At 42.0% G+C, this 16,902-nt stretch overlaps 1 long non-coding RNA gene across 1 annotated transcript in view; it reads right to left on the reverse strand.

Moving 5' to 3' along the window:
• Nucleotides 1–233: 233 nt before the first annotated feature.
• Nucleotides 234–16,902, reverse strand: part of LOC130283306 (uncharacterized) — an 82,727-nt gene continuing 66,058 nt past the window's right edge. The window contains exon 3 of the long non-coding RNA XR_008846644.1: nucleotides 234–665. This is a non-coding gene — a long non-coding RNA (uncharacterized LOC130283306). The remainder of the gene's footprint in view (nucleotides 666–16,902) is intronic.

Consider the following 16,902-nt stretch of genomic DNA (forward strand, 5'->3'; position numbering starts at 1 on the left):
GCTGGAGGCACCCCAGTTGGGAAACCCCGTCTCTGCAGGCATAGACATTGATTCCACATAAACTATCGGTCTAGCCACGTTAGACTTCCCACAAGCCCCACTTAGGAACACTTACCAGTCGCACAACAGGCGAGTTCCTAGAAACGGAAACCATTCACCCATACATAAATAAATGATGAAACCGGGGTCAAGCGAACATCTGTATTTTCTGGTTAATATTTCATCATCCCAGGTGTGAGGGCGCAGAATGCGTGGAACATATTTGCAATAATAGTGTCATATGTTCTCTTTATGAAAAAACATTGTCATATGCTCGGATCTGGTAATTGTTTCATTAGTATACAGCCATCAGCAAGTTTTTAATTAACAATATGATTAAAGAATGCCCAGGGTGTATGACCGCACACATCTTAGCAAATCACCGAGGTGACACGTCAATAGGACCATCTGCTTTTTAATTCACCTCCAGATTTCCTGCGCTCCTTTCACTTCCAGCCGCGCAATCTTTGGGAGATTATTTCTGGAGATTCAAATGAAACTTCAATCACCTCCGCTAAAAATAGTCGCACGGATGGATGCGGCGTAGACCGTTTTTGCGTTCATCCTTTACCGCCCTCGGGTGTTTCTGTGAAGCTGTCACGATCCACGTTTATAGGTTTAAACTGCTGGAATGAAAATACAAAACAAAATGCATTTAAAAAAAAAATAAAAAATTACTAAAAAAGTTTCAAACCGTGGGAATGAAAATGGGAAATAAAAATAAATTTTTTCACAAAAAAATAAATAAAAATCTAATAATGTTTTTGGATACATCCGTAATATTCAGACGGTTGGGATGAAAATATAAAACAAAAAAATACAAAAAAAAAAGAAATCTCCAAAAAGTGTTAGAGTGTTGGGATGAAACGTGAAACAAAATAATAATTTTTTTCACCAAAAATATCTTAATTATTATTATTATTATTTTTTTATACCTTCATAATGTTCAGACTGTTGGGATGAAAATGCCAAATAAAATGCATTAAAAAAAAATTCTCCCAAAAAGTTTTAGACAAATGTAACAAATGTATTTAAAAAAAAAAAAAAAAAAAAATTATATATATATATATATATATATATATATATATATATATATATATATATATATATATATATATATATTATATCTTAAAAAGCATATAGGAGCCTAAAGGGGTACTCCACCAGAAAAGATTGTTCAAGATGTCTGATTGCAGGGAGTCCCGCCGCTGGGGATCCAGCATGTTCCAGCATCACGTCCAAACGGCTAAAGATATTAACATGAAACTTTGCACACATGTTATTTATATGTCAACAACAAACATAGGATAGGTCATTTAACCCTTTCTCACCCCCATTTTCCAGGGTCAAAGTTTTTGTTTAAAGTCCCATACAAGTCTATGGGAAATACATGTTACTGCATAACTTCCAAATGGCTGGAGATATTTCGATAATACTTGGTCACATGTTACTTATATGTGCACTAAAAATATAGGATAGTTAATTTAACCCTTAACTACCCCCATTTGCCAGGGTCGGGGTTTTTGTTTAAAGTCCCATGCAAATCAATGGGAATTGTATGTTCTCACATAACTTCCGTACGGCTGGAGATATGTGAATAATGCCTGGTGCACATATCACTTATATGTCAAATAAAAAATATATGATTAAATTAACCCTTATCTACACCCTTATATAAAAGATGGGTTTTTGTTTCAAGTCCCATGCAAGTATATGGGACTTCCAGTACCTTACTCCACAACCTAGTGAATGTGTCAATCTGGCTTGAAAGCCACACCCCATCTCACAAAGACACGCCCACATTTTAAGCATCACTCATTTTTTTATCTACCCTTTTTGGGCATCGGTCTGGCTTGCAAATCACGCCCAGTCCCACAAAGCTACGTCCCCTTCTATTTTCAGCTTACAATATCTTCATCACAAATCAGTCCCACCTGAGTTCAGGATATGAGGATGGGGCATAAGGACAGGATATGAGGTCAGGATATGAGGATGGGATTTGAGGACGGGATATGAGGATGGGATATAAGGATGGTATATGAGGTCGGGATATGAAGACGGGATGTGAGGACGGGATTTGAAGACAGGATATAAGGATGGGATATGAAGTTAGGATATGAGGTCTGGATATGAGGACGGGAAATGAGGTTGAGATAGGAGGTCTGGATATGAGGACGCTATATGAGGTTGAGATATGAGGTTGGAATATGTGGATGGGATAGGAGGTTGTGATAGGAGGTCGGGATAGGGTGTCAAGATATGAGGATGGGATATGAGGTTGGGCTATGAGGATGGGATATGAGGATGGGATAGGAGGTCAGGATAGGAGGTTGGGATAGGAGGTCGGGATAGGAGGATGGGATAGGAGGTCAGGATAGGAGGTCGAGATATGAGGATGGGATATGAGGTCGAGATAGGATGACGGGGTATGAGGACGGCATATGAGGTCAGGATATGAGGTTGGGATATGAGGTCGGGATAGGAGGTCGAGATATGAGGACGGGATAGGAGGACGGGATATGAGGACAGGATATGAGGTTGGGATATGAGGACAGGATATGTGGATGGGGTATGAGGTTGGGAAATGAGGTTGAGATATGAGGATGGAATATGGGGCTGGGATATGACAACAATATATGGGGACGGCACATGACGTCAAAAGCTTCCTCCTTTGTTGATTTTCCTCCCCAACAAGGATGAGGAAGGAAAAACCGGGCAACGCCGGGTATTCAGCTATTATATATATATATAATTGGAGGGGTCCCCAACCTAGACCCGACACAGTAGGCACCCAAGCACCTTTTCTTACCCTGGAGTGCTGCTTTCCTGCTCTATCTATCTATCTATCTATCTATCTATCTCTATATATATATATATATATATTTACCATATATATATATATATGTATATATATATATATATATATATATATATATATATATATATTTACCATATATATATATATATATATATATATATATATATATATATATATATCGAGAGATAGGCAAACTGAGCAATTCTCTCCTGGTATCAGGTCAAGTTTAACTCACCCGATTTGTATTTCCTCCCTATGAGCAATAGGCTCCCAGTCTTGGGTCTGGCTTCTGTTTATCCCTGGCGCAGGTTTGTGGAAAAAATTATATTTCTCCCAAGATTTTGTTATACTTTAACTCAGATTGTATTTTACAGCCTTTGTATACTCATGACATAAAAATGTTTGACATACGCTAATCTGCAAAAAACAATGGCTTAAACACATGTTAGAAGGGGCGTCATCAGGGGGATATGTAAAAATTTCTGTGTCTGCAAAACTAAGGAATACAATAGAATTTATAACTTAAACTTCTATCCATCAGCTGTGTCCTCTCTGCTATCTGGAGCAAATCATAGGGAGGGACAAGGGAAATGTAATTGTGGTTTTGTAGACTAAATTGTAAGTATTGTTTACTGTGCAGATTTTGCAGCTAAACCTCAGACATTTTTAGTTTTTTAAATCATTTGATTAAAAAAGAATTTCCACCCAAAAAGGCAAATATTGCTATACATGGGTAGGTTACAAGTTAAAGGGGTACTCCAGTGGAAAACTTTTTTTTTTTTTTTATCAACTGGTGCCAGAAAGTTAAACAGATTTGTAAATTACTTCTATAAAAAAATCTTAATCTTTCCAGTACTTTTTAGGGTCTGTATACTTCAGAGGAAATGATTTTCTTTTTGGAACACAGAGCTCTCTGCTGACATCATGACCACAGTGCTCTCTGCTGACATCTCTGTCCATTTTAGGAACTGTCCAGAGCAGCATATGTTTGCTATGGGGATTTTCTCCTACTCTGGACAGCTCAGAGCACCCCACGCCACTCATGTGTTGAGAACCAATTTGGCTGCAATTGCAGTTTTTCCCCCCCCAAAAAAATATCGAAACCAAAAGAATAGTTTGGGCAGGAACTCGATTCATTGGAATAGGGAGTTCAAACTATTGCCTTAAAGGAATACTGTAGTGAAGTATAACTTATCCCCTATCCGAAGGATAAGTAGTAGATCGCAGGGGGGTCTGTATCTCTATGAGATACATGGGGGGGGTGTCGGCTGCCATGTCATATTGGGGACGGACATGCCCCCTTCCTGCATATAGGAGATCACGGGGGGCCCAGCAGTCAGACCCCTGGCAATCTATAACTTCAGTTATATTACACTACTGTATTTTTATTTTATATAATGCTCTTAACCTAAAAATTAGGGAAGCAATTAACTACCCCCAAAATATCAATCAATAAATATATAAGATAAATGAAAGGGGTTCTCCGGTGCTTACACATGCCTGATCGCGGGAGTCCCACAGCTGGGGACGTCCATGATCATGCAAGCTGCACCCCATTAGTAATCAGTCCCCGGAGTGTGTTCGCTCCAGGTCTGATTACGGTCGACCACAGGGCCGGCGGCTTGTGACGTCATGCCCCCATGTGACCTCACACTCCACCCCTCAATGCAAGCCTACGTGGGGGGGCTTGATAGCTATCACACCCCCTCCCTTAGGCTTGCATTGAGGGGTGGAGCATGACATCACACTGGGCGGGGACGTGACGTCACATGCCGCCGGCCCTGCGGTCGACCTTAATCAGACCTGGATGGAACACACTCCAAACACGCCCAGGGGAATCTATTAAAGATTAATTTATATTTCAATGCCCATCGTTGTTAAACGATTAGGATGTAGAAGGAAGAGCAGCACATCAAGTCCACTGTGGAGGTGGTGCACGCAGCAAAATGGCCCCGGTCTAGAACCCAATACAGATCCAGAGATAAAAAGGCAGCTGCAGCACTCAAATCTTGAAAAGATGAAGTAGCTTTTCTTCCATGTTAACACAGAGCAACATTTTTGCTGCCGGTGTCTTGAGAAAAGCTGCATTGGCAGCAATAACGTTGCTCTTTGTTAATATGGAATAAAAGCTACTTCACCTTTTCAAGATTTGAGTGATGCAGCTGCTTTTTATCTCTAGATAGATATGAGATGGATAGATAGATATAAGATGGATAGATATGATGTAGATAGATATGATGTAAATAGATAGATATGAGATAGATAGATATGAGATAGATATGAGATAGTTAGATAGATTTTAAATAGATATGATATAGATAGATAGATAGATAGATAGGATATAGATAGATAGATAGATAGATAGATAGGATATAGATAGATAGGAAACGAAGAGGCAACAGCACTCCCAGAAGGTGCAAAATCTGGGTCTTTAGTCACACAAGCATGATGGTGGTGACGTTTCGGCTGGCTCACCCAGCCTTTAATCACATAGATAGATAATAGATAGATAGATATAGATAGATAGATAGGAGATAGATATGAGATAGATAGATAAATATGAGATATATATACACAGATAAATAGATAGATAAATAGATATGTGATATAGATAGATAGATAGTTAGATAAATATGAGATATAGATAGACAGATAAATAGATATATAGATAGATATGAGATAGATAGAATACACTGGAATTGTTCGTTTTCCTCCAGTTCTGATTGAAATCTCTGCTATTATTCAGGAATACGAGTCATTTGATACAAACTAGTTTTGCTGTCTCATTAACTGGAATATTGCAAAACTGAAATTTAATAATATCATCAGCCCTGAGAGAGCAAAGATCATTGAATGAGTCTTTTTCTGAAACCTGAAAACACAGTTATTTCCCGCCTCATCATAAAAAATGACTATTTTCATTGCTGAGAAAACATTTTTCCTGCTTTTGTTCTGCAGTGAAGAGGTTGTGATACTACAGACTGTCTCCCAAAATCAGTCAGTGCATAATGGCCTCTGCTTTCCTGCACAAGAGTCATTAAACACATTCATAAATCAATGAAGCGGACTGATGCATTACTTTAATTATTATTTCTGCTCCGCTGCTTGGATTATATTGCAGACTCATTGGCTAAACACAATACTGTACATGAAAGGATTCACATTCGGCTGTTTCCAGGTTTTATTTACTATACTGTGACATTGAGGTTGTCTGACAAGTCCTGTCAGATAAGAACATTCTACCAGATGCATATTCCTGTCTAAAGTGGGTCAGGATTATAATGTTCATCATTGGGCCATGTGGGACCTTCCATGACGGGAGGTGAGCACTTGGGTATAAACCTTACCTGACCACAAGGAATAGGATTCTGTAAGTTACACGATCAATCCTTAAAGGAGTACTCTGCCCCTAGATATCTTATCTCCTATCCAAAGAATAGGGAATAAGATGTCTGATAGCGGGGGTCCCGCCGATGGGCTGCGGCACCCCAGATTTCCAGTGCACAAGCGAAATTCTCTCCATGTTAGATTACTGGCAATGCAGGGAGGAGGCTTGTGACACCACGCCCCCTCCCATAGACTTGCATTGAGGGGGTGTACCTGTGACATCATGAGTGGGGCACGGCCAAGATGTCACGAGCCTTCAGCATTGTACCCGACGCTCTAAACGAACACTGGGTGCAGCAGGGAGATCATGGGGTTCCCCAGTGGCAGGACCCCCATGATCAGACATCTTACCCCTATCCCTTTGGATAGGAGATAAGATGTCTAGAGGCGAAGTACCCCTTTAAAGAGGTACTTTGGGATGCAAAAACTTGTCCCCTATCCTAAGCATAGGGGATAAGTGTCAGATCTTGGGGGTCCGACTGCTGCCCCCTCCCCCGATCTCCTGTATTGGGCCACAGCTCTAAATGGAGCCTGTCGACCTCTGCACAAAGTGGCGGCCGAAACGCCTCCTCAAAGCAACTCTATGGGAAAGCCAGAGATTGCAGTGCTCCGGCTCTCCCATATAGCTGCACTGAGGGTGCGTGTCAGCCATTGAGGAGGAGAGCCAGGGCCCCGTTCAGGAGATTACAAGGGATCCCAGCGGTCAGACACCCCCCCGCAATTTCACACTTATCCGCTATCCTTATGATAAGGAATAAGCTTTTGTATTCTAGAGTACTAAGCCCTATTTTGTTCCAAGTATAAAAGAGCAAAAGGTGAGAGACTATCCGATGGCGCCTTTCTGAATAATTCGAAATTGCCGTGGGTTTAAACAAGGCAATTTTATTGGAAATAGTTGCACTATTTCCAATAAAATTGCCTTGTTTAAACCCACGGCAATTTCGAATTATTCAGGAAGGCGCCATCTGATAGTCTCTCACCTTTTGCTCTTTTATACTTTCTATACCGGACTGAGAAGTTACGGGAATCGGATACCGAGGCTGCCACCTGTCACCGAGTCTATATGCCATCTCAGGTGTTGTACTCTCAGTACAACACCACACGGTAAGGTGCAATTTATCCATACACCTTTCTTGTTCATCCCGCAGTATTACACCAGGAGCGCACCTCTTTTCTTTTTATAATTGTTCTATTTTGTTCCAAGGGGAAGTAATCCCATGTTATATATCAGGATAAGACATAAGTGTATCCGTGTGGGTCCAATGACCCCTATTTGTCTGTCACTATAAATTATGAATAAACCAGCAGTACCGGGTTCTTTTCCAAGAATTCATATTCCCTCAATGGATAGAATCAGGTGCACGAGTGCCCACTCCTTACTAGATTCAATATGGAAAGCATCCAAAGAGAATCCTTACAAGGGGGTCACAGGGCTTCTATTTTTTTGAAAGATGGGGTCTTAGATTTTGTGAATGTGCCATAAATTTGTAAAGCTGGACATGAACATGAGAGACCTGTAAGCCAAGCCCATCAATTCCACCAGGACCTTTTGTGAAAACCAGACAACATTCTATGCTTTGGCAAGGAGGATTTTAATGTCTAATCTTTTTGTTCTTAGAGAAGTAAGTCTTTTTGAGAAGTCTGACAGCAGCTTTTACCCTTCTCTCCATTGAGTCTGCAAATGGCGATGGAAAGAGAGCTGTAAACCGATCAAGCTTTTGGTTAAAAGCTAACATATTTTTATGCCACAATTTGATAAAAAAAAAGGACAAAGCTGTCAGTACACACTCCAGTTTGTCAGCTGATCAGTTATCGGGCCGCTCAGGTAGCATCACACGGTCACCAACCCCAAACTGTCTAGGGAAGGTGTTCAGTCTTGTAAAAAAAATCTAGAAACAATTAAACCAACAGAATGCACCTGCCGTATGTCCGTCCCCACAATCCCCTAAATATAGAAGTCTTAAAACTAGGTGAGTGCTGGCATCTTCATTAGTTGTAGGAATGGTAGACAATCCAGATGCAATGCAATGCAGAAGCCCCTTGAGTCCCACTACTTGAGTCCCACTACCAAATCTGTTACAGGGCCCCCAACTTCCTATCTATCATTTATAAAATTGATGTCTTCTTATGTAGCAGAGGAGCTTTCAGTCCCCTTCAAGCTTCAAGGCCAATGAAAAATTGTTATCTCTTCACCCATTATACCTTCACTCACACTGCACCTGCTATAGCTTCACCAACATAGTTCTGACACTTTGAGGACTACAATGAGTATAGTCTTGAAGAATCCAAGGTTGGAGATTTCGGGTGAAACATGTGTCCCAAGAGATGTCCCAAGAGATAAGTGAATCTCTCGAGAGTCATTTCGGGTGCAATTTGGCGAATGTGACTGACTTGATTTATTTTGGATTCAGATTCCGATTGAAATCCTAAAGTGTGTTGGCCCATACAAAGCGATCACAGAAACAGAGACTCCTGTCAAAGGCAGGAGCCCCTGCTCCTGTACAGTTTATTAAATGGCTTGGCCAGGTGCAGAAATGGATCATAAAAGGTTTGGGACCCAAGAAAGTCATTTATTTTTTTGTGAAATTTGAACCAAATCTTGTTAATCCCAAATTAAAGGGGTATTCTGGGATTGCTTTTTTATTTTTTTTATTTGACTATTCTACAGGGGCTGTGAAGATAGTGTAGTTCATAATATAGTGTCTGTACCTGTGTTTGATGTTCATTGTAAGCAGCATTTAAAATGGGTGTTGTCTCAGGCCTTGCCCAGGTTGCAGTGTGACCCGAGACATAACATCACTAGTCAGGTGTGGAAAAGGAGTGTGTCTGTGCTTCAATGAGTGAAATGACTGATAGGTAGGAGATCATTCTCAAAAAGGGTGCAGGGAATAGTATTTTTAGGCATATCACACATGAAAGGGAGTCTAGCTGTGCTGCAATGGATGGAGTGACTGATTTGTGGGAGGGAGATAAGTCACCTCCAACCTAGAAATAAGGAATCCTGGGGATTGTAGTTGGAGGGAGGGTACAGAGACAGGGAATAGCCAGTTCACAGAAACAAGCCAGCAGCATGATGGGGGACACAGGACATGGCCATTTACCACCAGCACAAGCACAGGTAATAAGTAAAGTCAATTTATGTTAGCTAACCACTTTAATTTTCTCAACTCTAGTCCCAAAATGGCAAAAATAAACTCTGTCTAGTCTGTGTTAGGTGGCGAACATTTTCTGATTTGGAATGTCAAATAGTGTAAATTCCAAAATGAAATGTATAATGTCCTTCACCCTTGAAAGTTCAGCACTTCCAGAATATACTGTAGGTAGTGTAGTGTCCAGTACAGTATCTTGGAGGGAACGTTACTTCTCCAGTATTTATGGTGCTACAACTTTAAATAAATTTTTAGAGTGAAATAAATGAAATTATTGGTCAATGACAATGTGCGAAATTCCTATTATGTATCCGAGTCCCTAGTAATATAATATCACACAAAGACAGCCTGGGAAAGCCCTGTAGTTATTAATATAAGATAATGACGTGTAGAGTTTTCTGCTATTCCATCTAATTGGAGGGGTCTCTGGGGCCCCTGCTGGGTCAAAGGCTCATTGTTTTGTTTACAATACCAAAGTACATATTCACAAGAGGATCCCGGCATTCTCAAGATCTGTGAAGAGTCTGTAATGATAGAGGGAAAAGACTTTGTAAATGTTTTACGTCGGCTGGAGGAACGCGGTGCCAGGAATAAACAACACGGCCTCGGATTGTAAATTCAGACCCGCGATCAATTAAAATAACATTCATTGGTCATATACATGGACAAATAAAGTGTGTGAATTACGATTAAACATAGGACGCCATGACACTCGCAATTTATCAACTTGTACAAACTTTTTTAATATGTTAAACAGAAGAAAGGACACTGCTATGGTGTGTTTATGTGGAGCCTCCTCTGTTTAGACCAGGAGAGGTTGTGTTGACTGGAATTGAAAGATCAGTTCTAAACACGTCCTTGCTGACCCTGACTAATACCATGAGTCACAGCATGAAATCTGACTACACTTTATGGGAGAGCTGGGTTTTAAACGTACAAAGAATAAAATGGTTGTAAATATGTTCTCCATCTGATGACCGTAAATTTGTTGGAAGAAAAGTGGGAAACTTTAATGTAAATGCTAATCTGTACCCAGTGTACACAGAAGAGAGGGGTTCCCATAGTAAAGATTAGAGATGAGAGAATTTTTGAAAAGGTCGATTCAGCCGATTTGCCGAATTTTCCGAAAAAATTGAGTTTCGTCCGAATTTATTAGCGGAAAATCTGTATTAAAAACGGCTATTTCTGGTCTATAGAGAACCTCAATAGGGATGTAGAACACTTTGCCTTGCTGTAACACGCATAGAGTGTAGTGTGTGCTGGGTAAGTGAAATAGTACTGTTATTCAGTATGATATGCAGATTAGAGGCGTCGCTATTAGAATCACTGTCGCAGAGCGGCACAATGACAGAGCCTGGAGGTGGCATCAGTATGAGGAGACCATATAGTGGCTGAATGACACAGCGTGGAGGTGGCGGCAGCATGAGGAGACCATATAGTGCCTGAATGACACAGCGTGGAGGTGTCAACAGCCTCATGAGACCATAGGGCCTCCCAATTGAAAAGATTAAACATATTTTTTAACATTTAAATTGAAGATTTCAAATAGATGAACCTAAAAAGTTTTATGTAATGTGCCAGCAGCATGAGGAAAACACATGGCGGTACACCGACACAGCCTGGAGGTAGCGGAAGCATGAGGAGACCATATAGTGGCTGAATGACACAGCCTGTAGTTGGCGGCAGCATGAGGAGACCATATAGTGGCTGAATGACAGCCTGGAGTTGGCAGCAGCATGAGGAGACGATATCGTTGCTGAATGACACAGCCTGGAGTGGGCGGCAGCATGAGGAGACCATATAGTGGCTGAATAATACAGCCTGGAGTTGGTCACAGCACGAGGAGACCATAAAGTGCCTGAATGACACAGCGTGGAGGGGGCAGCAGCATGAGGAGACCATTTAGTGGCTGAATGACAAAGCCTGGAATTGGCGGCAGCATAAGGAGACCATATAGTGCCTCAATGACGCAGCGTGGAGGTGGCGGCAGCATGAGGAGACCATATAATGACTGAACGACCCAGCCTGGAGGTGGCAACAGCCTGATGAGACAATAGGGCCTCATAATTGAAAAGATTAAAGATATTTTTTTAACATTTAAATTGAAGATTTCAATTAGATGAAGTTAAAAAGTTTTATGTAATGTGCCAGCAGCATGAGAAAACCCCATGGCGGTACAGTGGCACAGCTTGGTGGTGGCGGAAACATGAGGGGACCATATATTGGCTGAATGACACAGCCTGTAGTTGGCAGCAGCATGATGAGACCATATTGTGGCTGAATGACACAGCCTGGTGTTGGCGGCAGCAAGAGCAGACCATATAGTGACTGAATGACAGCGTGGAGTTGGCGGAAGCATGAGGAGACCATATAGTGGCTGAATGACAGCGTGGAGTTGGCAGCAGCAAAAGGAGACCATATAGTAGCTGAATGACACAGCCTGGAGGTGGCAGAAGCATGAGAAGACTGTATAGTTGCAGAATGAGACAGCCTAGAGGTGGCAGCAGCATGAGGAGAACATATGGTGGCAGAATGAGACAGCCTGGAGCTGGCATCCGCATGAGGAGAACATATGGTGGCAGTATGAGACAACCTGGAGGTGGCATCAGCAACATCAGGAGTCCTGAAAGTGACCCAGTGACATACTGAGGCGGTGGGTGGCAATACCAGCACCAGGTGATGAAGGTAGGTGAAAAAAGGAAAACTTGGCATCAGATGTGTGGAAGTAGGCAGGTGACAGGATCAGAATAGCAGCTGAGGCAGGTAGGCAGAAGCAAACGGTCTCTTTTGTAAAAGTGATGGTGTGCACAAGTAAGTATTGAGGATATGCATTACATAAAACTTCTTTTGAAATCAAGCAAAAAGAAAGTTGTGCAAAAAACACCATGTGCCACCTACACCACCAAGTATTGATGTGATGCAAAGACCTCTAAAAGGTGGAAGGGAACAACATACGGTTCATTGTAACCGGTGGGGGTAAAAAATTCCCCTGTAAGGCCCTACTCTCGCATTATTAATTTTCTTCTTGGCAAGTGTTACTCGCCCCAAAAAAGGATGGCCCCACACAGGAACCTTTCCCTATTTCAACCTACAAATACTGGCATTTCCCAGGGTTTTTAGGTGGAAATAGGGAGTGGTTCCTGTGTGGGGCCACCCTATTTAAGACGAATAACACTTTCCTCGAAAAGGTTGAAGGGAACAACGTATTTTCCATTGTAGCAGGTGGGGGTAAAAAATTCCCCCGCTGCCATGTTGGTACACAACGACAGGCTCGAGGACTGGCCTACCTTCTGTTCCACAAAATTGTGCAGGGCTGGTACTGCCTACTTCGCAAGGAAATGACAGCTTGGGACTCTCCACCTCAGCTCGGCACAAGTCATCAGTTCTCTGAAAGGTGCAGAGTCCACCACTTGAAAAGGGGGGGACTGCAGCACCAGCAACTTAGACAGGAGCACATTCAGCTTCTGCGACTTTGGATGAGTGGGCACATACTATTGTCTCTTGGACATGGCTTCGCCGATGGATTGCTGGTGGAATGACTGACTCGAAGTAGGAGGAGCAGGAGCATCTGGAGCAACAGAAGGAGGACATGACACACAGCTCCCTTCAGCTGAAGTGGTGGAGCCATGACTGGCTGAAACAGGGAGAAGCGTGCCACTGGGTGATGCAGCAGGCTGGACCACCATATCGGTGCCACGGTTCTCCCAGGCCGCTTTATGGTGACGCTGCATATGCTGACACAGGGCTGTGGTGCCAACATTGGGACCCTGGCTACGCTTCACCTTCTGTCGACACAGCTTGCATGTGGCCAGGTTAACATCCTCCGGATGCTTGATGAAAAACTGCCACACAACCGGGTAGCTGATTTTCCTCACAAGAGTCCACACTGATTAACTGCTACTGCCGCCGACTCCAGGAACCCCTGTTCCACTACCTCCCAGTAAGGCCCCTGCTACTCTGTGCACTTCCCGACACTTCTCTGCCTGACATACTTAGTGCGTACATGAGGGGAGTACAATGCACTCAACTACGCTTAAAACAGTATTTGTCTACAAAACCAGCAGGTGTGTACTTTTGGCTGTCCTTTCACAGTATCTAGGCCCTTAAGACTTTAACAGGAACAAAATGGTACAACACTTAGATGAACGTATGTGGTAAGCACTTATGAGGGGAGGACAATGCACTCAAGTATGCCTAAAACAGTATTTATCTACAACACCAGCAGGTGTGTACTTTTGGCTGGATTTTCACAGTACCTAGGCCCTAAAGACTTTAACAGGAACAAAATGGTACATCACTTAGATGTATGCACAGGTTACACTTGACAGAGGACAATATGCTTTTAGTGTTCTGCTCACCCTAACTGGCTGGCTTTTCAGCTTTTCAGTTGTTGTACACACCAGTGCTGGAGCACACAGTCGCTGTGTAATACACCCAAAGTTGCACTTTCTCTCTCAATTTCACTAGCTTCCCTATCAGTGCTTCTAGGCTGGATTTGGACTTGAGGTGAATAGCTGCTGTAAAAAAAAGCTTTTCTGTGCAACACACACTGCTCTCTGTCCCTCTTTCTCTGTAATAGAATGCTGATGTGACTGGCCACAAGATGGCTGCCAATTATATAGGGCTGTGACATCACAGGGAAGACTGTCTCCTGACAGGCTGCATCCTGCATGTGATTCAGGGTCATCCAACCTACCCGCCTTGTCTTCCCAGGATTCCTTGCCCCATGTCCTCACATGTGGAATTACCATTTTAGATGCCCGGTCTTGGAACCTGGACCGCACTAAATGGAGTTTAATGAAGGGATTCTTGCGATTGAATTGTGTCGATATTCGCATCCGTTATGAATCAAATTTTTCTTGAAATTCATAATGAATTCGGATTCGTCAGATTCAATTCACTCATCCCTAGTAAAGATCAGACTTGGCACACCATTATGGCCCTGGGTTTTACCATTCGTGTATAAGAATTTTTTTGCTTTATTTCCCATTTTTCACCCTTTATGACCCTTGCTCACTAACAACGTACCTTTTTGGGAAATGGGTGTCCTGCCCAGTTTCTTGCTATCGAATACAGGACCTCTCAAAAGTAGAGATTCCCAGAAATGTATTTGGTCTTCGATCTATTAGTTTTAGCTGTCAAATTTAGTTCAGTCTGAAAAAATATGAGTTTCATACAAACAGAGCACTTCCAATTCAGACCAAATTCATTTGGACTGAATTAAATAAGGAACAAAATAAATAAATAAATAAATAAAACAGTGTAATCTAAATATAGGTTCTCTGTCTTAAAATCTTTCACGTCTGAACTGAATAACAACTCATTTGTGGATAAGTGTCTATGGCTTGGCTTGTTTCAAATCTTCTAGGTTTTGGGTTTTTAGGAGGGTCCCCACCAGCAGCAGTACAGAATTAAGCATGATGGACCACAAAGAATTTTAGACGATATTTGCAGTGACCGCCATTTTGAGACATTTTGTCTGAAATTCAGAACAAATTTGATTTGTGCTTATGTCTTCTCAAAATTACAGAGCAAAATAGTGTTCTCCAGCATTGCCACCTATTGGTGCTACCCTACTGACTTACTGTGAAGATTATGTACTGCACTAGTGAAGGCTGACATGCCCCCCCCCCCCCCCAATGTATGTACCCCATACATATAGAGAGAGAGAGAGAGAGAGAGAGAGAGAGAGAGAGAGAGAGAGAGAGAGAGAGAGAGAGAGAGAGAGAGAGAGAGAGAGAGAGAGAGAGAGGGGGGTGCAGGCCGTGGCTTCCTGCGGGGGTCAGAACGGCTGCTTCCAGCAAACTGCCAGGGCCCTTTGGATAGGGGCTAAGTTATTTTTTGCTTCACTGCTCCTTTAAACTTGACCACTGGAAGCCACTATTTTGCCCTCATACTTGACCATGTCGCTAATGGAAGCCATCTTACTTTCTGTTCAGGCTTACTTCAGACCACATAGAAATCCATACTATGCTTGAGTATAGTGACATACACCCCGATGGCATGGGAGTAACAAGGATTGGCTATTTGTCTTTAGGGTCCCATAGAAGCTGCATGGACTTTCTATAAGGTACAAAAAACCTAGCTTGATGTCTACTGAGTTCTATGGATACCCATTGATCTCTTTGGATGGTCCATGTATCATCCTTATTATTGCTGCTTTTGGCTAAGGATAATAAAGGGGGAGCCCATGTCATTTCAAGATTTTCTAATTAAAGAAATTGAATCATTTTATTACAAATTGAACATTTTAACAAAATGTTTCCATAATTTGACAAATATGTAAATCTGAAATGTTTGAAAAACTTTTTAAAGTTTCAGACAAATCTTAATGGTGGCAACTGCTAGTATCCTTACACAGCCTCAAATCTCCTGCGCTGTCCATCATGTTCCATACCATACAGCTGCTACTACTACTACTACTTCTACTACCACTTCTACTACTACTACTACTTCTACTCCTACTATTACTACTACTCCTATACTACATATACTACTACTACTTCTACTGCTACTAATACTACTACTACCACTTCTACTACTAGTAGTTCTACTTCTACTATTACTACTACTCCTATACTACTACTACTACTTCTACTAATACTACTACTACCACTTCTATTACTACTACTACTTCTACTGTGTCCATTATAGAAGATGACTGCATGGCACTGCGAGTATGCTAGCAACGATATGGTGAGCACTTAATTAGCCACATGTGTAGTTAGCGGTCTGTAACACAGGTCAGCGTGGTGCTCAGTGTCTAAAGCAAAGATATATACGGCATGAGTAATGAAGATAAGAAAAGACACGGCAACTCACCAAGGTAGACAATTGTGCAGCAGTGATTTAATCATGAATTCATGGCAAGATCACATATACTTCAGACTTGCATACACGAGGAAAAGGGAGAGTGGATAAGGTGCGGGGACAAGGCAACGTCCGTTTCACGTCAAATGACGCTTCTTCCGGCCTCACCAAGGTTGACAATTGTGCAGCCGTGATTTAATCAGTAATGCATGGCAAGATCACATACACTTCACACACACATACACGAGGATAAGGGAGAGTGGATAAGGTGCTGGGACAAGGCAATGTCCGTTTCACATCAAATGACGCTTCTTCTGGCCTCTGAGGCTGGAAGAAGCGTCATTTGACGTAAAACAGACGTAGCCTCGTCCCCGCACCTTATCCACTCTCCCTTATTCTCGTGCATGCGAGTGTGAAGTGTATGTGATCTTGCCATGCATTCCTGATTAAATCACCGCTGCACAATTGTCAACCTTGGTGAGTTGCCATGTCTTTTCTTATCTTCATTACTCATGCCGTATACTACTTCTACTGTTACTATTACTTCTACTACTACTACTACTACTACTACTACTACTATGTCTACTACTAATACTACTACCACTTCTACTACTTCTACTACTACTACTACTTCTACTGTTACTACTACTTCTACTACTACTACTACTACTACTACTATGTCTACTACTACTATGTCTA

Source organism: Hyla sarda, chromosome 7 (genome assembly GCF_029499605.1).
Source record: "Hyla sarda isolate aHylSar1 chromosome 7, aHylSar1.hap1, whole genome shotgun sequence".
Lineage (NCBI taxonomy): Eukaryota > Metazoa > Chordata > Amphibia > Anura > Hylidae > Hyla > Hyla sarda.